This window comes from Juglans microcarpa x Juglans regia, chromosome 8D (genome assembly GCF_004785595.1).
Source record: "Juglans microcarpa x Juglans regia isolate MS1-56 chromosome 8D, Jm3101_v1.0, whole genome shotgun sequence".
Classification (NCBI taxonomy): domain Eukaryota; kingdom Viridiplantae; phylum Streptophyta; class Magnoliopsida; order Fagales; family Juglandaceae; genus Juglans; species Juglans microcarpa x Juglans regia.
In genome coordinates this window covers 32,648,194-32,660,771 of record NC_054608.1, presented here as the reverse complement: position 1 = coordinate 32,660,771, position 12,578 = coordinate 32,648,194, and positions in this window count along the sequence as shown.

Genomic DNA, 12,578 nt, shown 5'->3' with positions numbered 1-12,578 from the left:
GCGAACGGACAATGGAGGAGAATATGTTTCCAAAAGGTTCGCTGCATACTGCGCTGATCGCGGTATTCGACATGAGAAGACGGTCCCATATACCCCTCAGCACAATGGTGTAGCCGAAAGAATGAATCGGACCATCATTGAAAGAACAAGATGCATGCTCAGTATGGCTAAGTTACCAAAGCCATTCTGGGGTGAAGCTGTTCATGCTGCCTGTTACTTGATCAACAGATCACCTTCCGCACCACTGGAATTTGAAGTTCCTGAGAATGTTTGGTCTGGAAAAGATGTCTCTTACTCTCACCTGAGAGTATTTGGGTGCAAAGCCTTTGCACACGTATCCAAGGAGCTGAGACAGAAGCTCGATGTCAAGTCAACTCCATGTATCTTTGTTGGATATGGAGATGAAGAATTCGGATGCAAATTATGGGATCCAGTGACAAAGAGAATTGTCAGAAGTAGGGACGTTGTGTTCCATGAAAACCAGCATATAGGAACTGAAGCTTCCTCGATGTCAGTAGAGCTTAGTTCCTATACACATCCTGCACCATTACAGTTCGCCACAGATAATGAGGATATGCAGGATCGAGATCCAGAAGCAGAAGAAGAAGCTCAGGGTGTCGAGCAGGGGGAGCAAGAACCCCCTCCACCAGCAGCTGGTGTACCACCACAAGGGTTAGATGGTGATGAACCTCCTTTGGTTGATGAAACTCAACCAAGAAGATCGGCAAGAGGCCGCCTACTGATTCCGTCGATGAGATATCCGGAATCAGACTATATTCTGCTTACTGATGAGGGGGAGCCGGAGAGCTTCTAGGAAGTTCAAACTCATGCTGATAGAAGCCTATGGGTGCAGGCAATGCAAGAAGAGATGAGTTCTTTGCAAAAAAATCAGACCTATGAGTTGGTGAAACTTCCTGAAGGAAAGAAAGCCCTAAAGAGCAAATGGGTATTCAAGCTGAAGAAAAATGGCCAAGGAAAGCTGATAAAGCACAAGGCTAGATTGGTTGTCAAAGGATTCCAACAAAAGAAGGGAATCGACTTTGACGAGATATTTTCCCCAGTGGTGAAAATGATGTCAATCCGAGTGATACTCGGATTGGTAGCCAGCTTGAATTTGGAACTCGAACAGATGGATGTGAAGACAGCCTTTCTCCATGGAGATTTGGAGGAGGAAATCTATATGGAGCAACCAGAAGGGTTTGAAGCTCCAGGGAAAGATCACTTAGTCTGCAAGCTAAAGAAGAGTCTCTATGGCCTCAAGCAAGCGTCGAGGCAATGGTACAAGAAGTTCGACTCATTCATGATGAGTCATGGTTACAAGAGACTTGTTGCAGATCAGTGTGTCTATGTTCGAAGGTTCCAGGATGCCAAGTTTGTCATACTCCTTCTTTATGTTGATGATATGTTAATCGTTGGTGAGGATAGGTCCAAGATTAACAAACTAAAGAAGGAGCTATCCAAGTCATTTGACATGAAGGACTTAGGCCCAGCACAACAACTTTTGGGCATGAAGATTGTTCGTGATAGGAATGTCAAAAGGGTGTGGCTATCACAATAAAAATATGTTGAACGGGTCATCAGACGTTTCAACATGGGAGATGCTAAGACAGTCAATACTCCACTTGCTAACCACTTCAAGTTGAGCAAGAGCTCGTGTCCTTCTTCAAAGAAAGAGATTGAAGAAATGGAAGTAATCCCCTATTCTTCAGCAGTAGGAAGCCTGATGTATGCAATGGTTTGTACCAGACCAGATATTGCTCATGCTGTAGGCATGGTGAGCAGATTCCTTTCAAATCCAGGAAAGGATCATTGGGAAGCAGTCAAGTGGATTCTCAGGTACCTAAAAGGTACATCTAAAATGTGCTTGTGTTTTGGGGGAGCTAAACTAGTTTTGGAAGGCTATACAGATTCAGATATGGCAGGAGATCTGGATAGCAGGAAATCTACTTCGGGATTTCTCTTCACTTTTGCAGGAGGAGCTGTCTCTTGGCAGTCCAAATTGCAGAAGTGTGTTGCTTTATCTACAACTGAGGCAGAGTACATTGCCGCAGCAGAAGCTGGGAAAGAAATGTTATGGATGAAGCGTTTTCTCCAAGAACTAGGGGTTAGTCAAGAAGACTACACGGTACATTGTGATAGTCAAAGTGCTCTAGATTTGAGCAAGAATTCAATGTACCACTCCCGCACCAAGCATATTGATATCCGCTATCATTGGATACGCGAAGCGATGGAACAACAGCTATTGAAGCTTGTGAAGATCCATACGATAGAGAATCCAGCGGACATGCTGACGAAGGTGGTTACAAGTGAGAAACTTGAGCTATGCAAAAACATAGCTGGGATGGAGAGCATCTAAGTAAATGGGCATGGAGGGGGAGAATTGTTGAAATCCCAGCCCATTGTTGACTGCAGAGACAAGCAAGCAGTCATTGTTGACTGCTTGCTCAACCTCCAACGCCCAGCTCTCAACTGTCCATTGAATGCAACAATAAATGCATTCATACGTGAAGCAATGCATCTATAAATTGAGGCTTCTGGCGAGAGTCTCAAACACACCCAAGGAAGAGAAGAGAAAAGAGAGAGAGCCTGGAGTGCTCTGAGAGAAAAGAAGAGAGTTGAGTTGAGTGGAGTGTGATCCTCCTCCTCTGTAATATTTTCTTGTGTACCACTATTTAATAGTGAAGCTCTTTTCTGTGGATGTAGGCAGTTGCCGAACCACGTTAAATTCTTGGTGTCACTGAGTGCGTAGAGTGTACTCTTTTATTACCGCTTTTATCCCTTCCGCTGTGTTGATTTCCCCAATAGTACTGCCACGGTGCAGCGCTGGTAAAATACTACCTCAAGGCAGTTTCAGCCATGGAGGACCACAACCCATCAGCACGGTGCGACAAGCAGCGCAGGTCCAATGGTGCACCCTCTGCTGCGCTGAGCTGCGACACCAGGCAGATGAAAATCCCTTGTTGTACGCAGAGCTAACTTCCACTGCATGCAATGCCGCACACAAGGTCGGAGCTGCTTATTGCGTCGAGCACTGGGTAGTGCTCCTGGCCTGTGCAGTTCCGCTGCTGCCTGTAGAGCATTTCGTTTTGCACCAGGCCGGTAATGAAGAGTTGCCCTGAAGCAGCTTACTCGGTGCAGCGCTGTGGTGCATGCCGGGGCAGAAAGATCTGCTGTGCGATCGGGGCGCCAAGGCAGGTACAGCGACTCTGCTGTGCGCAGAGTAAAGCACCAGGCCAGTGCAGCACAATCTGCTAGCCAGAGGTGCACGGCGCACCTTGGTGGTGTGGCATGGTGCTGCCCACCTGCACTGTGTGCAGCGAGCACCAGGTGTTGCGTGCACTACCTTGAATGGTGGCGCAGTGGCTGAAAGCTTGAAAGGGTGGCATCGGTTACAGTTTTTTCTTCCGTTACAAGCACTGTAACCGTTGGTTTGAAGAAGATGAATAGTTTGTATGTAAAAGCATACATGAGCTAATAAAGGGGGCTTGTTTTAAAAAATATTTTGGGCTGTTATATTTTATTTAGTTGGGCTGAAATGTTTTTGGCTATAAACAGAATTTTTTAAATCCGGCCCATCTATATGTTCTTATATTTAAAATGCATCAATCTATTTTTTTCTGAAAATAAAAAAGGTTACTGGACGATTTTGGCCGAGCTAGAAGACCTCGGCTTGCTTAACAGCTGGGCGCCCATGAGAGTGCGGCCCAATGGCTGTCCAAAATTCAGTGGCACAGGTTTTTATTTATTTTTTGTGCAAAATGCTTGGGTGGAGTTTGTATGTAAAAGCATACATGAGCTAAAAAAGGGCTTGACTTGGGCTTGTTTTAAAAAATATTTTGGGCTGTTATATTTTATTTACTTGGGCTGAAATGTTTTGGGCTATAAACAGATTTTTTTTTTTTTAAATCCAACCCATCTATATGTTCTTATATTTAAAATGCATCAGTCCATTTTTTTCTGAAAATAAAAAAAGGCTACTGGGCGATTTAGGCCGAGCTAGAAGACCTCGGCTTGCTTAGCAGCTGGGCGCCCATGAGAGTGCGGCCCAATGGCTGTCCAAAATTCAGTGGCACAGGTTTTTGTTTATATTTTGTGCAAAATGCTTGGGTGGAGTTTGTATGTAAAAGCATACATGAGCTAAAAAAGGGCTTGACTTGGGCTTGTTTTAAAAAATATTTTGGGCTGTTATATTTTATTTACTTGGGCTGAAATGTTTTGGGCTATAAATAGATTTTTTTTTTTTTTAAATCTGGCCCATCTATATTTTCTTATATTTAAAATGCATCAGTCCATTTTTTTCTGAAAATAAAAAAGGCTACTGGGCGATTTAGGCCGAGCTAGAAGACCTCGGCTTGCTTAGCTGCTGGGCGCCCATGAGAGTGCGGCCCAATGGCTGTCCAAAATTCAGTGGCATAGGTTTTTGTTTATTTTTTGTGCAAAATGCTTGGGTGGTGATTTGAACTCAAGCTCACACACAAGGACAATTAGCTCAACCATTTGGGCTAGAGTTTATTACCGGTAAGTTTGTTGATTTTATTTATTTATTCACCATGTAATTGCGGCATAAAATATTTATTTTTCTAAAATATATTTTTGCATGTGCTTATTGAATACATGCATACCATGATTAAACATTTTATTTTATGTTATAAATTGCCTAGATTATTATTTTTTGGTGAATAACAATTATTTGAATCAAATGTGATGTGATTATTTTGTACATGTATTGTAATTACATGTAATTGCATAAGATTATTTTATCACTTGTATTGTTAGACTATTTTTAAGAATTAGTCTTCAATTTTTTAAAATGTGATAGACTAAAGGATTAAGTAGCCCGAGTTTAATTAGTCCATACTTATGATTGGCTTAAATTGATTTCTTCGATCTATGAAGAAATTATTTTTACATGAGACTAACTCGGTAGACTATTTATCCTAGTGGGAGTATGGTTGAGATTGATTTGGAATTGATCTTCTATACAATATAAATTTGGTGAAAATTAAGTTAGAAATTAATAATTAAGCATAGAGGTGCAAGAGATGATTAGGAAGCATAGCGAATTTTCGATCTTGCGACATGCATTAATTATTTTTGTTCTGACTTAGATTAATGCGGAAAATTTCTTAGATGTGTGTGCAATTAGATGCACATAGTTTAGTAACTTTGAGATAACCATGAAGAACGCCTAGAGATTATTTATATGACTTAATCGTTGCATTAATCTCCTCCATGAGCAGTAGTTGGAAACGAATAAAGATTATTGTGAGTGTCAGATAGTTTTAGACCATCATTATTGTAAAACCTCTGAAATGTCTAGAAGAAAATTAGAAGTGCGTGTGGGACGCATGCACTATAATTTTTATAAAAGTTGATGGGATCGACTATCAAATAGAGCTAAACCACTATTTTGCCATTGAATCTTGTGGGTAATAACAAAATTTGTGCGTTGTTTTTGTAACACAAAGATTAAATTGCTCCTATATTTGAGGTTGAGTATTATAATCTTAACGCAACTTAGATTAACTCATAGATAAGCACATACACTCTCTACTTGCTAGACATACTTTCTAGTATATCTAGCAAGTAAAAACATTAAAATTTGAGTGTGCAAGATTGTTGAAGACATTCTTCATTGACACATTCATTTTTTAAAGGTTTTATCAGTACAGCTTTATGTGGTATTAGCACTGGTAATTTTGCTCAAGTTTTATTTCTCTCTAGCGAAAATAAATAGGTTCTTGCATATATATAAATCTTGGAGTACCCCTTGAGAGTAATGTAATACCAAGCACCTTAGAGGTTTGCATGGTAACTATGGCAAAAATCTGAATAATTAGGAACGACTTAATTCAACCTAAAAATCTTGCTCGTGGTTGCATTGATGTAAAATAAGTTTTAGGCTAAGATAATTTCTTGCAAAGTTTTTCTTTTCTCTCTTATAGTGGATTGAAGAATACGAAAAATATTGAGTATGCAAGAAATAAGGATATATCGCTAGTTAACAGCTAAAATGTCACATACTGCATTTGTTGCACAAAACAATATTTTTATTAGCGCTTTTAATTCGATATTTGTGAAGTCTATACCTAATTTGATTTAAGACTTATTGAAAGTTATGGTGTTAGTGAGAATTCGTAAATGTTTAGAAGTTCGATGGTCACTCATTGACTCAGTGGTATTATTTCTCGAGTGGGGAAATAATATACTAAAATATGTCATGGAGGCATAGGATGATGGGTATGAAGCTTCAAAAATTGAAGATTTTCTTGCTAATGAGATCTCTCTCCTTGGTTTAGAAGAGTCAAAGAGAAAAGGCAATATAAGCATTTTTTTTATGAAAGTTCCTATACATGCACACTAAGGACTTCGATAATAAAATATTGTTTCATCATATAAATACGATTCCAAATTTTTTAAGGAAAATATATATATTTTTTTCAATTAAAATATTTTTTCAAAATCACAATCATATGAGTTATATGATGAGAACAATTATCTCGCAGTTTATTGACTTGCTGAGAATGGTGTTAGAAATGAATTATGACGTAAAACAGTTGTTACATCACACTTGGGTTGATGTAATATGGGGTTGCAGCCTTAATTCTGATTTGTTGTCCTTAGATCGAGTTCATTCGTTTTTGAGAAAGGCTGAGTGACTATTTTGTGCAAACGTGAATTCTATTAAGAAGATCTAAGCTTGGTAATTTTTTGGTTGAGTCAAGAAAATTACTCGTATTTTCGATTAGGGTAGGGAATTGTGGATTTTTGTAATAATTATTTTTTGGAAAGAACTTTTTCATCACGTTTCATTTCACATTGCATTCCACATTACCTTAACTTTAATATTTTCAAATTTTTTTAAAGATCACCAAAAATAGTGGGAGTAATTTAACAACTAGTGTGAGTATACATTTGAGTGATGGTGTACCACTAGTGATAGTGACTTCCAAAAGTTATAGATGATAAGGATCCTCATAAATAGCGTAGTAGCTTTATATCAATATTCTCTCATCGTTTAGAGACTAGAAGAGAATATTTGTAATATGGCTCTACTAAAGGTATTGAATTCACATAGTAGGAATCCCAATATAGAATTTTAGATTCGTTTCACTTGTATGATCCAACCTGAGGTTGTTGATCTAATTGACAAAGGAAAAGTGGAGTTAATAGAGGTATAGATCCATCTCTTGGTACTAATTGAGTTGCATTTGGATAGCTATTGATTGCATATTTATTGGAATTTTTTTAAAAATGGTTAAATAGCTGATTCTCATAGGAAAATTAAATAGTTAGCTTTTGTGATGTTTAGGCATGAAGTACTTTGAGCGCATGATTGTTGCTAGTACTATTTTGGTACATAAAGTAAATGAATGCTGCTGGTGCTGTTTACATGCGGCCTAAACAAACCATCTATTTAAAGATACCCTATGTACATAGTCTTTTTTTTATTAAACGACCTATTGAATAAACTGTGGTTCTTTGAACGCTGTTAACAATATTAGAAAAGTGTCATCATAAGAGATATTGTGAACTGGTTGTCTTAAATAATTAATTGTCGTCTAATAAGAGGTTTTCCATACTACGAGGACATGACTTTATGAAAAGTAGCTCAGGTTTCATGTCTTGTGAGACTGTTTATAAGAAAAATAGTTTCTAGGAGCCCTTGTTGAAAATCTATAGACAATTAATGTGACGCCCCGACTCCCACGTACAAAAGAACGGGAATCGTGACGTCGGGATGATGACAATACGGTCACGCATCCGAACGAAATGTGCTCAAGTGTGTGTGCAACATGCAAATGTGCACAATAAAAATTCGCAGCGGATATTATAATAGTCAACTAAGTACCAGAATTTTAAATACAAATATTCAACACAATTTATCTTTAAAGAGTTATACATTCATCTCAAATATATTACAAAGGCAATATATAAATTGATAAAAACATAACTCGCTAAACAGGAGCAATCCCAGATCACTCCACCAACGGAGCCAAGCTAAGGCTTGTCATCATCATCTGCATCAAATCTGTGATACCATAAAATTGTACCACAGGTAAGTATAAACCAAACAACTCTCGGGATAAAAATACATTAATGCAACCAACAATATGACAAAATACATTTAGTCATAAAATACTATTTTTTCCAGAAAAATGATTATTTCCAACACATGCCAAAAATCCAATTTTGGCCCAAAAATATAGTTTGTCATTTTCCTAAAAAATGATTCACACAAACAACCCATTTATCGGACACTGTAGGCGGGAATCGCAGGCGGGACTCTACCACCGTCTCTGCTTACCACCATCCCTACCGCGTGCACCGTAGGCGGGAATCACAGGCGGGACACAACCACCATCCCTACTTACCACCATCCCTATCGTGTGCACCGTAGGCGGGAATCGCAGGCGGGACTCTACCACCATCCCTGCTTACCACCATCCCTACAGTTCCTTTACACACAATGAATACTTAACAGAGCACTGTAGGCGGGAATAACAGGCGGGAGTCTACCACTGTCCCTGCTTACCACCATCCCTACAGCGTGCACCGTAGGCGGGAATCGCAGGCGGGACTCTACCACCGTCACTGCTTACCACCATCCCTACAGTCTCTTTTCCTTTTACTCACATGAGAATCCAATTTTCAATAAACCATGAACATGTATGCAATCATGTGAAAACCCAGTTTTCTTTACAAACATGATCATGCGTGCAATATGCGATGTACATGAACAAGCCATAATCAACAACCAACAACCACAATTCACAATGCAAACAAACACACAACAACTCCGTCCACAATCCATCCGACCCCCGAAACTCCTCGGACTCAGTCCGGCAAAACAAACCAATTCACAGATAATATGTGTTAGTGCAAAAATATATTTAAATCACGAAAGTTCTTTAAGGAAAATACTTACAGCGCTATAATATGATTTCTGGAGGATCACGGAGTTGCAAAAGGTAGCAACTCAGCAACAACACAGTGTAAAATACACTGTGGCCGTGGGTCTCAAATATCCACTTTTCAACGGGGACAAACTAAGACCCAAAATTGATAGGGTAGGGCTTAGAGAGGTCGGTGAAGCCAATGGTGGTGGTGGTTTGTCGTGGGTGGCGGCGCAAGGGGTGGTTTTAGGCCAAAGATGCACAAATCGGAAATGGGCTTGGTGGGGCTTCACCGGTGACGGATCGGAGCTGGGGTTGGGTCCATTGAGTTGCTAGAAGGTCGGGGATGAAGTAGTGAAGAAATGGTGGCCGGAGGTGGCGCGACGGCGGCGCAACGAGGCAAAGAATGCCGCGGCTTCGTGGGGTGCGTGCGGGCTACCGGCGGCGAGATAGGGGCTGGGATTTAGGGGTTGAGGTCGCCGGAGGGAGGGGAGCTGGTCGGCCGGGCGGTGTCGTGCACGGCGGCGCGACGGCGGCAGTCTGGGTGAAGGTGACGGACACGAGGAGAGAGAGGGAGCTGGGTCGCGCCACGGGGAGGGGGGAAAGCAGAAGAAAAAGAAAAAAAAAAGAAAGGAAAAGAAAAGAAGAAAAGAAAATAGAGTGAAAGAAATGAGGTCTAGTCCTCACATCTTGAGTCACGAAAATGATCCAACGGAAATGATTTTAAAACAGCAAATCAATTAAAATAATTTAAACGTAATGATACAATGAAAATAAAATAATTAAATTCCACAATCAATTAATTTTAAAGAAGAACAATTTATATGTACAACAATAAATAAATATTAAGGAAACATAACAATTTAATTCCCACAATTTAAAGATCATAAAATAACCCATTTAAAATACCCGATAATTATAAAATAAGAGAATAAATTTTGAATAAATAAATAAAAATGCTTCATTAAAAATGCACTAATTTACGGGGTGTTACAATTAATGAGATGGAAAATACTAAAGAACCTAGTTTTGCCTATACTATTTAGTGTTTCCATTATGGTTTGCTCATGGGAGTTAGATGTTAAAATTTTGTTAGAGGGCAAATATGACTTACATGATTAAGTGAGTTTTAGATACGATTGTCATTAATAGTAATGACTAGATTATTATGATTGTCTTTGGAGGCAAAGACCATAATCTTACATGCTTTTGTTGAGTGTAAGAGATTTATATGAAACCTTGAAGTCGCAAATTAAGTTTGCTACATAACATTTGTGGTCACCTTGTAGATTCTTAAAAATCGCAGTTAGACTTGCTGACTAGAATCTACGGCTTATATTGTGAGTCTAACCTAAATGAGATTCACGATGAGTCATCCCTGACTTTATGGTTATGCAAAGGATTTTTACATGTAAAAGCTGAGTCTCTTAGTAGGAGTATGTTTTGGAAAGTTACTACACATTAGAATGCGCATAGAGAGAAAAGGTCATTAAACACCACTTGAGAGTTGTAGTTTAATAATTTGTTGTTGACCATGTGATTTCTCTGTACCTCATGGTATTACTCATCGTGCACATGATACTGATGTGTTCTATGATCATGTGGCATGATTGGAAACATTTTTTTGGTAAACACACACATTCATCATAAATTTAGGAGTTATGGTGAAAAAGATAAATCGACAGGCTTAGATCGACTCACTCACATGAGCGATCGCCTCTGGTGCTACAAAGAGGTAGTGAGCAAATATGAGACAATGTGTCACTCGGTACTTGTCTAGAGAATGATAAGTTGTAAGACAAAAGATATGTCATCTTAGTGGGAGCTAAGATGAGGTCCATCATATTTAGAAGGATCGTGCATGGTTGCCCATAATCCATATAGCCTGTGGTTTAGCAAGATGCGAGATCCTCTTTGACGCTTTGGTTAGCGAGCAAATGGAGGGACTCAGGTTAGGCACTGAGATAACGACTAGACTAAGATCTGTACGGTATATTGAGATTGAAAAAATCTAATTGTAAGCGATTTTGCACACTAATACGCGCACCCTTTCAATATGATTAGTCAGAAAGTAGACTTTATTGAAAACAGTGCTAATTTGAATTTAGAATATGAAGGCAACAACATTAGTACGCAGATTGGTACGCAAACTTGCTTATACATAGCAAAACTCATTGAGATTAGATATACGCTCTTTCTTCGGAAAGAGAAATCCATCGTAACATGTATTTCATACTACATGTGCTTTTGCGACCAACAGTAGAGGTGAGTGAATAGTTCCCTGCTTTCTCACCGTGTGAGTTATGTAGGTCATAATTGATGATCTTAATTTATTTATGCCCTTATGAGACCTTTGACTATGTCACGAGGTTAATGTTTTTGTGTCTGCTACTTTGGCATGTTATCTATGGCCATGAATGATGCGATCTAAAGAGGCATTGCTGGGAAAACGACTGGATTAAAACTAAATGACATGAGCGCGAAGAGAAGACTATTTGGTAACACATTGATAATGGTGTGTACTCATTGCTGGCAAGTTATGTTGCTTCTTGGGAGTTGCAATATAGCTATGAGTACATCATGTTTTATGGAGATTGAGCATTGCTCTGAGTCATTTGGACTCGAGATGGATTAGGGATGCTTAGTTTGATGTAACCAAATGAGTCGGGACATAACAAGACACTTTTAAGAATGTTGCGATGCTGGTCTTCTCTCGGAGAGAGTTGGTATAGTGCTCCCATTTTTCTTTTATAGCTGTGCTCGATGGTCGCACAGCCTATTTGCTAGTATGAACAAGATTGAGAACATATTGATGGATGCAGTCATAGGGTCTTGCCCACTATATGTGAGTGAGAGATGTAAGAAAGGAGCACCCATAGTGGGCACCCCTTCACCTCCTCTTGGGGGTTATGAAGTGGCTCTTAAGCCACTTCATGAGGCTTGATGGCTGGCCCTTAATGGCCAACCAAGGGATTACACTAGAGAGGCTATTTATGTAGTCTCTCCCCCTCTTTAGATGATACACTTGGAAAAATAAGCTCTCTCTTTCAAATAGTTCTCTCTAGTCACGACATCTAGGCTATAGAACGTATGAGTATTGCTCTGGTATTATCATGTAGCACACTCCATCATCGATGTGAAGATTGTGGATGAACAACAACGCTAGAGAATCTATGGAACAACCACACTAGATCCGAGATATTTCCTCTAAGGTAATATCGCTTCCGTTGTACATTCTGATCTAGTATTTCTAACACCCGATACCTGGCTTTAGGGCCCAAACTTGTCTATGAAGCAACTCGCCTACAGGGAAAAGTAAGCAATGATGGCTAGTGGGACTCACCATCTTGGAGATCCCTCGAACATTGTCTAGTTCTTGAGTACCTGTCCACATGAACTAGCAGGAAGCAAGGGAGACCCTCGATCCTCTGACAATGTGACATCGACGGACCACCGAAGACACCAGCAGAGTAAGGAAAATTAGGAAACCATGCCGCATTAATGATATCACTACCCGAGCAATAAGCCACATGAATGACACCGTAGCAAAGACACGCTGCATTAAATGATCTCAATAAAGAGAATAGTCGTCAGGACGTAGGTCCCACGGGGTCAAGCACGATCTGCCCCCAAACTCTCTGTATAAATAGTGATTCTCAAGTACGAGAAAAGCTCTCTAGA